The sequence below is a fragment of the Dipodomys merriami genome, unplaced genomic scaffold (assembly GCF_024711535.1).
Source record: "Dipodomys merriami isolate MVZ:Mamm:240054 unplaced genomic scaffold, mDipMer1.0.p SCAF_61, whole genome shotgun sequence".
NCBI lineage: Eukaryota > Metazoa > Chordata > Mammalia > Rodentia > Heteromyidae > Dipodomys > Dipodomys merriami.
In genome coordinates this window covers 7,963,738-7,976,823 of record NW_027206191.1, presented here as the reverse complement: position 1 = coordinate 7,976,823, position 13,086 = coordinate 7,963,738, and the positions used below count along the sequence as shown (strand labels likewise).

Genomic DNA, 13,086 nt, shown 5'->3' with positions numbered 1-13,086 from the left:
TTTGACAAATGCCCAAGAGTGGGATTGCTGGTTCCAGAGCTATGTACATTTGACCTTACAAAATGATGCTAATTGAAATGAACTTCAAGCCATGGAAAAAAGTTGTTTTTTTGTCAGATGTCAACCTTGATGTCAGTAGAGTGTCTAGATCGTATTTTATGTGATTTGTCTTTTGCCATTGTTTATCCCTTGCAATCTCTGTCTTGATTCTGGTACCTTCCACCTTGCATATAGATTTATCTGATTTGTATAAGTAAAGGGAAAAATATAGGGATGAAAGAAGTACAAAGAGTGACGCATTGCAACAATGATATTCACAAGACACTATATCAGAAATGAACTTTACAACTTTGGGGTGGGGAGGAGGTGTACAGGGTGGGAAGGGATAGAAGAACAACAACGGTGTGGGTAACAATATTCAGTAAGGAATGTACCTTAATCATGTAACTATAACCACTCTGTATAGTATTTTTGAAATAAATTTAAAAATTGAACCTATCCTAGAAAAATATAGTTTTCAAAATAATACATCTGTCACAGTACTTGTGAGAGATTCTAGAGTCAAGCTGTTAGACTTGGAAAAGGAAAGATTGGGAAGCCATCTCAAACAGCAATCAAAAATCTGAGAACTGTGCTCTGGAAAGGTCGGTCAAGGGAAGACAGGAGTATGAGTCATTACCTCAAAAGTATTTAAGTTAGAGCTGTTGGACACTAAAAGATTAAGCCTTTGGAGACAAGATGGATGTCTGTGCTATGGTTGTAATGACTATTGCTCCTTTGCTCCCTAAAAATAAAGGGATTCAATTATCACTATGTATCCAAACAATACCTCATGTTAATAGTTGTAACCACAAGCTAGATTGATGTCTTAGTATGTCGACATACCTGTAGCCACTGACGCCCCCCCCACTGTAGTAGAATGAATATAAAACATGTTAAGGAGGATATGGGGATCCAGAAGCTGGCAATGAGGCTTTGGATCCTCTGATGTTATCTTTCCTATCACTTCCTGTGAATTCTCAGTTCTTTAGCCAGGTATCCCATCATCTTTGCTGTCCCATGGTTGTGGTAAGTGACAGTACTGATATTCTGAACACCTCAAAACAAACTATGAAAAAACACTTCCTCAAAGAACATTGACATATATATATAAGAGCACCTGGAAAGATACGAAACATCAGCAGTCACCCAGTGATCCTCTAGCAAGAATGTACAATTCAGGAGTATCTTTACTTCTGATAATATGAGATGGATAATTGTCCCTTTTGTATATTTGATATTTGATATTGCATACATTTTTAGAAACACATATACATTGTGAAATAATGTGATTTATTTCACAGGTCACAGACCATGTCACTGATTGATGACCCTAATGCCTTATCTCAGTTGCCTGATTCAGATTTAGATGAGTGTGAATTGCCTAATTATGAACATTTCTCCATGAAACTCAACAACACAGAATGAAGTGTCAGGGTCAGGCAATTCTATACTTGCAAGGATTTTTTCATATATTAGAGTAATATACACTAACACTGCTCAGCACTCGTGGCACATTGATGTCTTATACGTTCTTCAGATCAGAAATAGGCTATAGCTTAATGTACAATGATGGGCTATACATTTTCAACGAAAAAGTGATGATTACCTCCTGCAATTATTATCAGTGAAGAATCCTTCCTATACATTTTACTGACTTAGATTCTACTCTGTGCCTTACCATTATCAGGCTGGGTCACACTATATCGAGCTACAATACTCCAGCAACTTTAGCTGCCTTTGAATTGTAAAACCAATATTGATACCAAGGTCAACTCTGCAACTCTAATCACATAGTTAGTGGACACCTGAACTTTTCAAGCCTTGTTAAAAATTCAGCTATTACTGCTCATTGTCAGTATTAAAGATCTCACTCCTTTAGATTTATTGTCTATCTTCTTGAATTTCCAACGCTGCCTTAGATGTTGGTTTTTGAAGTAGATCTTTTAGTTTGCATTTGATTTATGGAGGTGCTAGTGATGTCAGTTGAAATGAATATATAATAATGTAAGTAATTTGATGTTTTCACATATGAATTTAATTTTGGCAATTGAGGAAGTGAATACACATCACTCACAAAAGTTGCTTTATGTGTATTGGTATTGCTATATTGTGAACTTCCTAAAAGCCAGCAATGGGATCACATATCTCAAATCCCATCACTTCTGTCACTGAGACAAGCCTGGAAAGGTCCAGACCAATTGTCTGTTCATAGTGAGAAGCTTTCTACAAAGAAGCAGGAGAGAATAGCAAATAGAGCAAATGAATCTCCCAACAGTTTTGTTACATATTCTTTACACTTTGCCATTAAGACCAACATAATAGTATTCTTTATGAACTCTTTCCTAATCTTTTCCTGTTCTGAGTAGTTTTATTTATGGATCTCCAAGAAGTCATATAAGAATCATATAAGAGGAGTTCTGGGAAGATGGCAGAGGAGAAGATGGAGGCTAAACAAGCTCTCGCATAAAAAGCAGTTTTAGAGTTCCAGTGAATAGTCCTAGGCCAGAGAATCACACCAAGTGTGCCATCACAGGACAGAGAGTTAAGCCAAAGAGGTAAAATCCAGGCAAGGAGACAGCTCTGAGATGTTGCCAGCAGCCACTGCTGCTGCGGCAGTGGCCACAGTCGCCATACCTACAAAACAGAGAGTCCAGGTCGAAGGAGCCAGACACAGTGGACAAGCAGATTCTCCTCAACACCAGCAGGAACCCACAAGGAGCGGACATTTCATCATGCAGTTCACAGACCAGAGACAACCCAGGAACCAAGACTCGACATGAGTAGAAGCCTGATGTCCTCCTCACTCCTTCTCAGGGAGCAGAGGAGGGAAGGCCACTCCTCCCCACCCCCCAGTTCCAGAGATCTCCATCTTGGATACCTACAAAGCTCGGAGGAGCTGCTAGCTCCAACTCAAGCCTTGGAAGAAAGCTAGAGTCATTTAGCAGGTCACAAGAACCTAAAGAGACCTACCAGACTCAGCTCCACCCAGGGAAATGTCACCCAGCTCAGGTTCCAGCCTCAGGAGTGGCTTTCTTCACTGGGTAATCAGAGCCAGAGGCTGCCCCTCCCTTTTGCAGCCCTGACAATCAATTGAAATTCAGTAAACATAAACCCTGAGAATGGCTCCAGGCTGGGCTCTGTGAGTTCCTCACAAACTAGCCCCAGGGAAAAGCTACTGTTTGCGGAAAGGCCTCAACACTACCCAGAACCTAGCCTCATCACAGCATCTCCAAACTTGAGGAAAAAACCATCTCCCTCTTTTGTGATACTCAGAACAGATCTCCCTCCCATTGAACTAAACTTGGAGGAGGATCGCAAAATCCTGGGTAAAGCAGAGCATTTTTCTGCCTGTTCAAATAAACTGACTTAAGAAACCAAACAAGCCACAGGAAAATCAAACACCACAAACAGACCAGAGACTCCAACCTGTATGCCATGCTCTAAAATCAAACAACAATCACCCAAGAATACTGTACCCAGCTTAACTCTCCTTCATAACTGAAGGCCAAATAAAAACCTTCCATAGCAAAGGAAAATTGAAACAGTACATCTCCACCAAACCAGCCTTACAAAAGATTCTTAAAGATGTCCTACACATAGAAAACCAACAAGACCATAATAAAGGCCAAGAAACTGAACCCAAACTGAGAATCCAAGAACCATAGGAAGAACCCAGTTTTAGCAGCACCCAAGAAGGTGGATAATATGGCAGGACCTCCCAAATACCTCTCAGTCCTATCTCTCAATATTAACTTACTTAACTCTCCAATTAAGCGACATAGACTGTCTAGTTGGATTAAAAACAAGATCCTTCTCTCTGGTGCCCTCAGGAGTCACATCTTGCCCGTAAAATCAAACACATTTTCAATGTTAAAGGCTGGAGCAAAATCTACCAAGCAAACGGCCCCAATAAACAGGCAGGAATTGCAATACTAATATCAGATAAAATAGACTTCAAATTAAAATTTGTGAGAAGAGATAAAGAAGGTCGCTACATACTAATTAAGGGATCTCTACTTCAGGCGGATATTATAATTCTAAATACCTATTCACCAAACAACAGAGCACTCAAATTCATCCAAGAAACACTACTTTCCCTCAAATCCCACATAGATCCAAAGACATTAATTGTAGGGGATTTTATTACACTACTCTCCCCACTAAATAGATCAACTCGGCAAAAACTCATAAGACAAAGAGCAGATATAAACAGCTACCTCAATCAACCAGTTTTAATAGACATCTACTGAATATTTAACCCAGCAGCTTCAGAATACACGTTTTTTGAGCAGCACATGGAACATTTTCTAAAGTAGACCACATTTTAGGTTACAAAGCAAACTTGTCCAAATTCAGAAACAATGAAGTTATACCTTGCATTATCTCTGACCAAAAGGGAATAAAATTAGAACTCACACCAAAAGCCACCAAAGAAAATCCGGTAACACAAGGATGTTGAACAACACACTGCTGAATCACTAGTGGTTCATGGAAGAGATTAGAAAGGAAATTCAGATGTTCATGCTATTCAACAAAAATGAACACACAAATTACCAGCTCCTCTGGGGCACAACAAAGTCAGTACTCAGAGGCAACTTTGTAGCTCTGAGTTCACACATCAACAAATTGGAGAGATCTGAAACCAACAATTTAATGAGACATCTGAACCTCCTTCAAAGAGAGCAGCAAGATAAACCCCAATCCAGTAGACAGAAAGAAATAATTAAAATTAAATCAGAATTAAATGAATTAGAATCCAAAAAATCTATAGAAAAAATCAACAAAACAAAGAGTTGGTTCTTCGAAAAAATTGATAAAATTGACAGACCCTTAGCAAATCTTATCAGAAAAAAAAGAGAAAACAACCAAATAAATAAACTCAGAGATGAGAATGGAAACATCACCACAGAAACAACCAAGAATAAGAGCTCAGTTAGAAGATCAAATTTCGGGAAGATAGGTATCAAGAAGGAGAAGAGCAGGAAACAAATGAATGGGAAACATATTACAGAATTCTACCAGAGATCATGCCAAACATCCAAAGAGATAGGCTCATTCAGAGAAGAGAAGCCTTTAGAAACCAAACAGAATTCTATAACTAAACAATCCACCACCACATCATAATCCATTAGAGGATCATTAAAGATCAAGGAAAGCATTATGAAAGCTGCCATAGAGAAAAGATTGATTATTTATAAAGGATATACAGTCAGAATAAATACAGATTTCTTAGCTGATATGGTAAAAAGGAGAGCCTGGCATGATATATTACAAACAGTAAGGGTAAACAACTACCAACCGTGAATATGGTCCCAAGCCAATCTGTCCTTTACATTTAAAGAATATTTAAACATATTTCATGACAATGAAAACTTGAAAAAATATACCTCCACCAAATCAGCAGGATAGAAGTTAATCAAATGTATCCTACATAGAGAAGATCAAGAAGAGGAACTGGTTTTATTAATTTTTTTATTGTTGTTCCAGGGGCTTGAAGTCTGCGCTTGGGCACTGTCTCTGAGCTCTTCAACTCAAGGTGAGTGCTCTATCTTTTGAGCCACAGTGTGACTTCTGTTTTTCTGGTGGGTAAATGGATATAAGAGTCTCAGGGACTTTCCTTCCCAGGCTGTTGTTGAACTGCAGTCCTCAGATCTCAGCTTCCTGAGTAGCTAGGATTACTGCTGTGAGCCAGTGGCACCAGGCTAAAAATGGGGGATTTTTAGAAAAGAAAATCCACCTCTTCACTTGTGTCTAAACCTCAGATATCACTAATAGAACACTTCACCTTCAACTCATTTCATCAGACATTTGTAAATTTTCTCTTTTAGTTCATGTAAGAATACAACAGTCAGTATCAACTCAGCTGTGGGACTGAATCAATTGTATGGAAATTGCTAGTACCTAAATCAAGAACTGTTACATCAAAACAAATTTGACCCACTTCTGAATTTGGTCTGCTGTCTTGTTCTTACATGCACAGGCTTTTTATGATTTATTTGTTCTACAAGGAATTCTACTTTTTAATCATTGTGTAACCAATTTTAGTTTCTTTGTTCAGTCTTTCTGACATTCTCTCTGGAGATTCATTTGAGTCTGCCTCATTAAAAATATATTCATCAGCTAAATGACTTTCAGTTTATGTTTTTCCCTGACTTCGTGTAGGCTGTGATAGCAGCCCTGACTGGCTGTGCTTACTGGAGTTTTTGTTTATTTGTTTGGTGTAGTATTTTTTTTTTAGAGGTGTAGGATTACTATTTAAGGTAGTAGCTTCTCTGGATCCCAGTGGTCCCCTGACCTAGGGTCAATGGGTTTTTCTCCTAAAGATTCAAAAAACAGCTGACTAAATTCCTGTTTAAATTTTCCCAAAATGAGGCAATCTGGCATCCTTGCAAAGGAATCAATAATCCTCTGTAACCACTTACAGAAATGGTCTATCAAGATGGCTTTTCAAGATTGACTGTGAAAAATGTTCATTTCCTATTCAGGACCATAAAACAGCTTACATCCCAGGGAGCAGAATTTTGGAAGGAAGGTCCCCTTCCTTCCTTCTCTTATAGATCAAACCATAATATTCTGCAGTTGTGGCCAGCCTGGAGCACATTTTCCCAAGAATAATATTCTGTAGTGTAAAAGAGGACCAACTATCAAAATAAATGTGAAAATACTTGTCGACTAAAGACTGATTTATCTTGCTTATATCTGTTGTTATTTTCATTACTTCAAACACATAGATAAATTATATTGGGATTAGAAAAGAGGCAAGGGATTAATGAAATAAACATTCAGTTTACTTTCATATATCCAATATAATACACTTAATCCCTTACGGAAAATTAAAACCAACTGTAGAAACAATGTCAGAAATATAAAATAAGCCTCAATATGAATAATCTGGCACAGATACATCATCATCTACTCAGAAATTCAGTCTCTCTGTACATATTTATTTGGTACAAAATAATAAAAATTTAATTAATGAATATGATGTTTAAGTATAATCTGAAATAGTCCTCGTGTATATGATTGTGTATAATTTTTAGATGTCACCTAGCAGGAATTTAACATGCATGTAGAATTCAAATTTCCATAATTTTATCAAGATGAGAGGAGTAATCCCTCCTGTATTTTGTGGTGTGAATTTCACTAAAATGCTGAACTCTTCCACCTAATACTGAGACATGTGCAATAATTTATTATTTCATATTAAAATGAGTGCTGTGTACAATATACGTTGAATTATTACATTAATTCGCAGAAATGAAACAATAATGATATATTATTTGTTTAAATTGTAATGCTTCTAATTTCACAATTCATGAAATATATTATTAAAATAAGTTTCATTTTTTTCTTTTCTATACCTGGCAGAAATTAAAATTATATATTAAATGTTCAATATGAAGTAATCAATAATAACTAATATATTATTAAAAGTATATACTAATAAACTGTGATGTAAATTATCGTTCTAACAAATTGTGATGTAAACTACATTTAATAGAATTAATTTAATATTTATTAAACTTACCATCTTGTTATTGTTTCCTAACTGTGTCATTTGTTATTCTTGTTCCAAGTCATCTCTTCACCTCAATTGTTTAATTTTCTATTTTATCTCTATTGTTTTGTTGATTATGCACTTTGTTTTCCCTTTCTAGTGACTGACATAAGGCTGAAAATCTGTATGCTAGTTTAATACTTCCTATGTTAAAGTTAAATTGCTGCTCTCCACAGTTGTTCTACTCTTCTTTTTGTCGTACAGAATTTCCCCTAGTCCCATCGACTGTATTGCTACTCCCATATATTTTTTATTTAAATTTTATTTTCAAGGTAGTGTACACAGGGGGTATAGTTACATAAGTAAGGTAATGCATTTATTGCTTTTCTAACTTGTTTCTCCTTCCCCCATTTTTCTCCCTCTTCGCTCCCAATGCACCTCCCAAGATTATTTCCAAAATATTGTCTTGTGAGTATCACTGTTGCAGAGGTTCCCATTTTGTCCTTTGTCTCACCATTTTGTTTTTCCCTTTCCCTTCCCCAGTTTAGATCAACATATTTACAATACTAAATGTATCAAAATCAAATACAGTGACTATAGCGGATAACCCATAGGTGGGGAAAACATAAAAAAGATAAAAATAAATCATGTAGTACATTAAGAACAACAACAACAAAGAACATGTCTTGGAGTTCATTTCATTTAGAATCATCTTATATGGTCATATGTACATAGGTATTGAGTTATTTTGCTCATCTACTAAGATTATACTTGATGTACACAATAATGCTCCCCTAGGAAGAACAACTCCTACTTACTTAGCTTCATTCTGATGTAAGGTCAGTGTTGTCCCCTGTATCCTCATGTTGTACATTACAACTCTATACCTGGTCATACTGTATATCCACTATCTTCTACATTGTGAACTAAATGTTCCAGAAATTACACTTTGCTTTAATTTAAAATAAATACGTCTTAATGTTTGAGGTGTGTGTGTGTGTGTGTGTGTGTGTGTGTGTGTGTGTGTGTGTGTGTGTGTGTGTGTGTGTGTATGTGTGTGTTTACAAAGATCAGAACACAACATTTTTCTTCATTTAGAATACAACTTTCAGGTCATTGTAAGTTGTGGCTAATGGGAAAATTCTCTTGCTATTTTAAGGATGAAACAGATAAAGATATTTGTGCATGTACCACATTTGCTTTATTAGTATGTAGTTGAACACTGAACTTTGACTTATATCTTGGCTGTTTTGAATAAGAATTAACTATAGATATATTTACGAATTACCCAGTGAGAAATAATCACATGATTGGTGGGTCAGATGATATTTCAACTTTGAATTTCTTTAGAAACCTGCATACTACTTTCTACAGTGAGAATACTAACCAAGAGTGTAGAAAATTTCCTTTTCTCCCCACTCACCAACATTATTACCTTTTGTTCAAAGGTAATAAAGGGCAGGTTTATACTATTTGCAGTAATCCAAACTGGCCTTAGACTTAAATCCAACCTCCTAAATGCTTGGAATTACAAGCCTTTACCACCACAACTGGTTCCATTGATTTTTTATGAGTTACAATAGTTATGAAGTAGTATCATAGTAATTTTGAATTATATTTATCGAATGACTTCTACTCAGAAAGCATTAAGCCAGCATAGAAGTTGTATTAAACACAACTTTGTAAACCCACAGGCGATTTTCAGGGCTGTATGGAGAACTTGTCTATGCAGCCTTTTGTCCATTTTTAATCCAGTTTCATGTTAATCTCATCTTTAAGCTCTTTAAACCAGATCAATAATTAATTAAAGGTAGAAAAGAAAAAAATGTAGCAACTCCTAACATTTTTCAATTTTCAACAAGATGGTATTGCTTAAATCATTTTCTGTTTACACTTGTGACTATATATCTCAATTTATTTAGACCTTTTACAAGGCTGTATTTCATTCATTTTACTTTGATTGTTTTTTCCACAGCCTGTTTATCTAATTTCCCTTGGTTTCTTTCAGTCCCAATGGTTCAAATTTCAAACTGAAGAATAAATGGAAGGAAGCAAACAAAAAATACAGTTCCTCTCATCAGATGATGCCGGTATAAGAATGAGGAAAGAGTTCATCCATCTAAGGACTTATGATAGGACAACAAAAAAAGAATTCATTCTTCTAGGTCTTCTTTATCTTTGCGATGTAACTTAATTGTTGTAAAACACAATATACTGTTCAAATACTTTTATGTTTTATCATTTTTACACATTTTCATATCGATTTCATCTCAGTCTACAACATAACTTCATCGTTCTGTCTCTGGTATTTTTACTCTAACAAGACATAAGATAACCAGTTTGATTTACAGCATGAGAAATTATCCCACTGGCTTGCTTGGAAGCAGAGCATGGTCAATAGATATTAGTTCTGGTTGCTCACTACATGTAATGTTTTCTGTACTACTTATCACATTTTATTTAGTATTTAAAAAAGACTGCTGGCTAAACTCAAAGCTCATCCATAGAAGTTTATATTAAGTATTTCACAAGTGTTATTTCCTTTAATTCTTAAGATAACATTTGCTATAATGCTAATGTTATTACCATTTTAGTGTTGGGAAAAATTGTAATTAAAGGCAGTAAGTGTATGGCCCAAAGACACACAGAGTGAGGAAGAAAATGAGTCAAAGTTTCCAAAAGTCTTTCAGCAATACACAAAAAGTAGATAAAATCTCTTCATTCTATGACACCCTCAATTCAATATTCATATTGTCCAAGAAATAATAGCATACAATGTCTTGGTCACATTGGGTTATCATGCACAGAACTTATAAATTGAGGTACAAAGAGAGGCATATTTCTTCTGTCCCACAGTTCCGGTATCCTTTTTAAAAAGTACTAAAACTTTTAAATATTAACACTTACTGTCTTTTAAGAATTCTAAAACGAAATAAATTCACATATAATCAATCCAAAATGTTTTAAAAGTAGGAGATGATAAAACAGGCCCCTGTGAAGTAAATTTTCTTCTACTTTATACGTTATTCTGAAAGCCTTTTGCTGGTTTATCATGCCTGTAATCCTAACTACTGGGGATATCTACTCAGGAGCCTGAGATTTGTGGATAACAGTTGGAAGCCTATCAGGGCGAAATAAATTCATGAGATTATTTTTCAAAACTTTTAATGAACTAGCAAAGGTCCAGGAATGGAGATGTAGCTCATTTAGTAGCTCACCAATAGAGCAAAAAGGCCTAGCAAGACTTTGAAGCCCTGATTTCAAACTCTGAGCATGCCAACACACATGCAAGTGCGTGGGCACACACACATTTATTCAAAATACCTTCATATTAGTGTTGTGCATTAATTTCTTAACGATATTATGAGTAAAATAAAGGAAATAAACTCTTCCATCTCAGAACATTTTTATATGTTTTCATTGCTGAAAGATTAAAAATTAAAAACCTCACTTTACCATTACCATTACTAACTTGCTAACTGCTGATTTTGCTTCTGTAAATATGCTTGCATTCAGACCCCCTTCCCTGGGAAATAAAACTGGGCAGAGTCTCGAGGCCCAGATATCCGGATATCGGCCGGCCCAGATGTCCGGATGTCAGCCCACTCCAGGACAAGGTCAAAGGTTACAGATAGTACATGTTTTTCAGTTTTAGTTTATGTTTTTCAGTTCCAGTTCAGTTCAACAATCCCCGGGATGGACCTTGACAACGACCACCTGGCAAGACCACAAGCTAAGCCAAATGTCAACCAATCATAGGCCTGTAACCATGTAAACCCCCCCCCTTAGACCAACCATGAGACAATTGTTTTACAAAGAGTGTTTTATGCTAATTTGTGGTTTTTGCCTTTAAAAATGCCTGTAACTGCTGCTCAGGGCGCTCTGACTGCCCGGGGCAGAGAGTCCGTTTGCACAAATGCCAAATAAACTCCTCTTGCTTGTTGCATCTGCTGGTTTGGAGTCTTGGTTTCTGGGGTGCCCTCCTGTTGAGAAAGTATCCCAGTGAGTCTGGGGTCTTTCAATTGCAAAATTACTGTACAGAAGGGTCACACTTACACAAGCAAGGCAATGAGTACATTTCCTAACAAGCATTGTTAACTCCTCCTTTATTATTCCCCTACTATCCCTTCCCTTCCACCTCCACAAGTCCACTCACCTCCTCCCTTCCCCCGCCTCAATTGTAAAGTTCATTTTACAACATAGTGTCTTGTGCATCTAATTGTTACAATGGGTGAACCTGTATTCCTATTTGAGCATTTTCTTTGTCTCCTTCCCATCCAAAAATTAGAAGAGACTATATACAAGATGTAGGTGCACCAACTTCAAATACAGTGAAAATAAGTGATTTAACATGGGGTCCGAACATATAAAGAAACAAACAAAAAAAAAAAACCATACTGAACGTTATACGTATGTGAGAAACAATAGCAAGAAAGAAAAAACCACTTGTGTCACTAACTTCGGTTCATTTACCTTAACATAATCTTTTCTTGTCATATGCACATAGCTTTTGACGTTTTCTGCTTATCCCAGACATATATTAGTTATTGAAAATTAGGGAAACCATGGGACTTATGTTTGTTTGGACTTGGCTTATTACACTTCATAATCTATTTCCCAAGTCTTTCCACTTCCTAACAAATTAGGTAATGGAATGACAGGAATTTGCCTGTCATCCTTAAGCAGGGGCCATGTTAATCTTCTCTGTATCATTCCAAATTTAGTGTATAAAATGCTTCCTCAATACTTCTCAGGGAGCAGAGGAGGGAAGGCCATCCCTCACCCTCCAGTACTGGAGATCTCCATCTTGGATACTGACAATGCTCGGTGGAGCTGCTAGCTCCAACTTAAGCCTTGGATGAAAACTAGAGTCATTTAGTAGGTCACAAGAACCTAAGCTGACCTGCCAGACTGAGCTCCACCCAGGGAAAAGTCACCCAGCTCAGGTGCTAGCCCCAGGAGTGGCTTTCTTCACTGGGTAATCAGAGCCAGAGGCTGCCCCTCCTTTAGCAGCCTTGACAATCAATTGAAATTCAGTAAACAGAAACCCTGAGAGTGACTTCAGGCTGGGCTCTCTGAGTTTATCACAAACTAGCCCCTGGGAAAAGCTACTGTTTGCTGAAAGGCTTCAACACTACCCAGAACTTAGCCTCATCACAGCATCTCCAAACTTGAGGAAAAAGCCGTCTCCCTCTTTTGTGATACTCAAAGCAGATCTCCCTTCCATTGAACTAACCTGGGACGAGGATCACAAAATCCTGGGTAAAGCAGAGCATCTTTCTGCCTGTTCAAACAAACTGACTTAAGAAACCAACCAAGCCACAGGAAAATCAAACACCACAAAAAGACCAGAGACTCCAACCTGAGGCTGGTTATGGACACAAGGGAGATACATGATTTTTCCTACCCCTCACAAAAATTTTGTTTTTCTTTTTTTCTTTTTTGGTACCATTTATAAAAAAATGTTTTTGGAAACTTTTTTTTAATTTTTACCTTTTTTGAAAAAAATTTTTCTAGTAACTTTTTTTTCTCTTAGAATTTTTATT

The 13,086-nt window shown here is 36.7% G+C and overlaps 1 pseudogene; it reads right to left on the bottom strand.

Moving 5' to 3' along the window:
* Window positions 1-12,177: 12,177 nt before the first annotated feature.
* LOC138814770 (U6 spliceosomal RNA) lies at window positions 12,178-12,290 on the bottom strand (annotated as a pseudogene).
* Window positions 12,291-13,086: the final 796 nt, after the last annotated feature.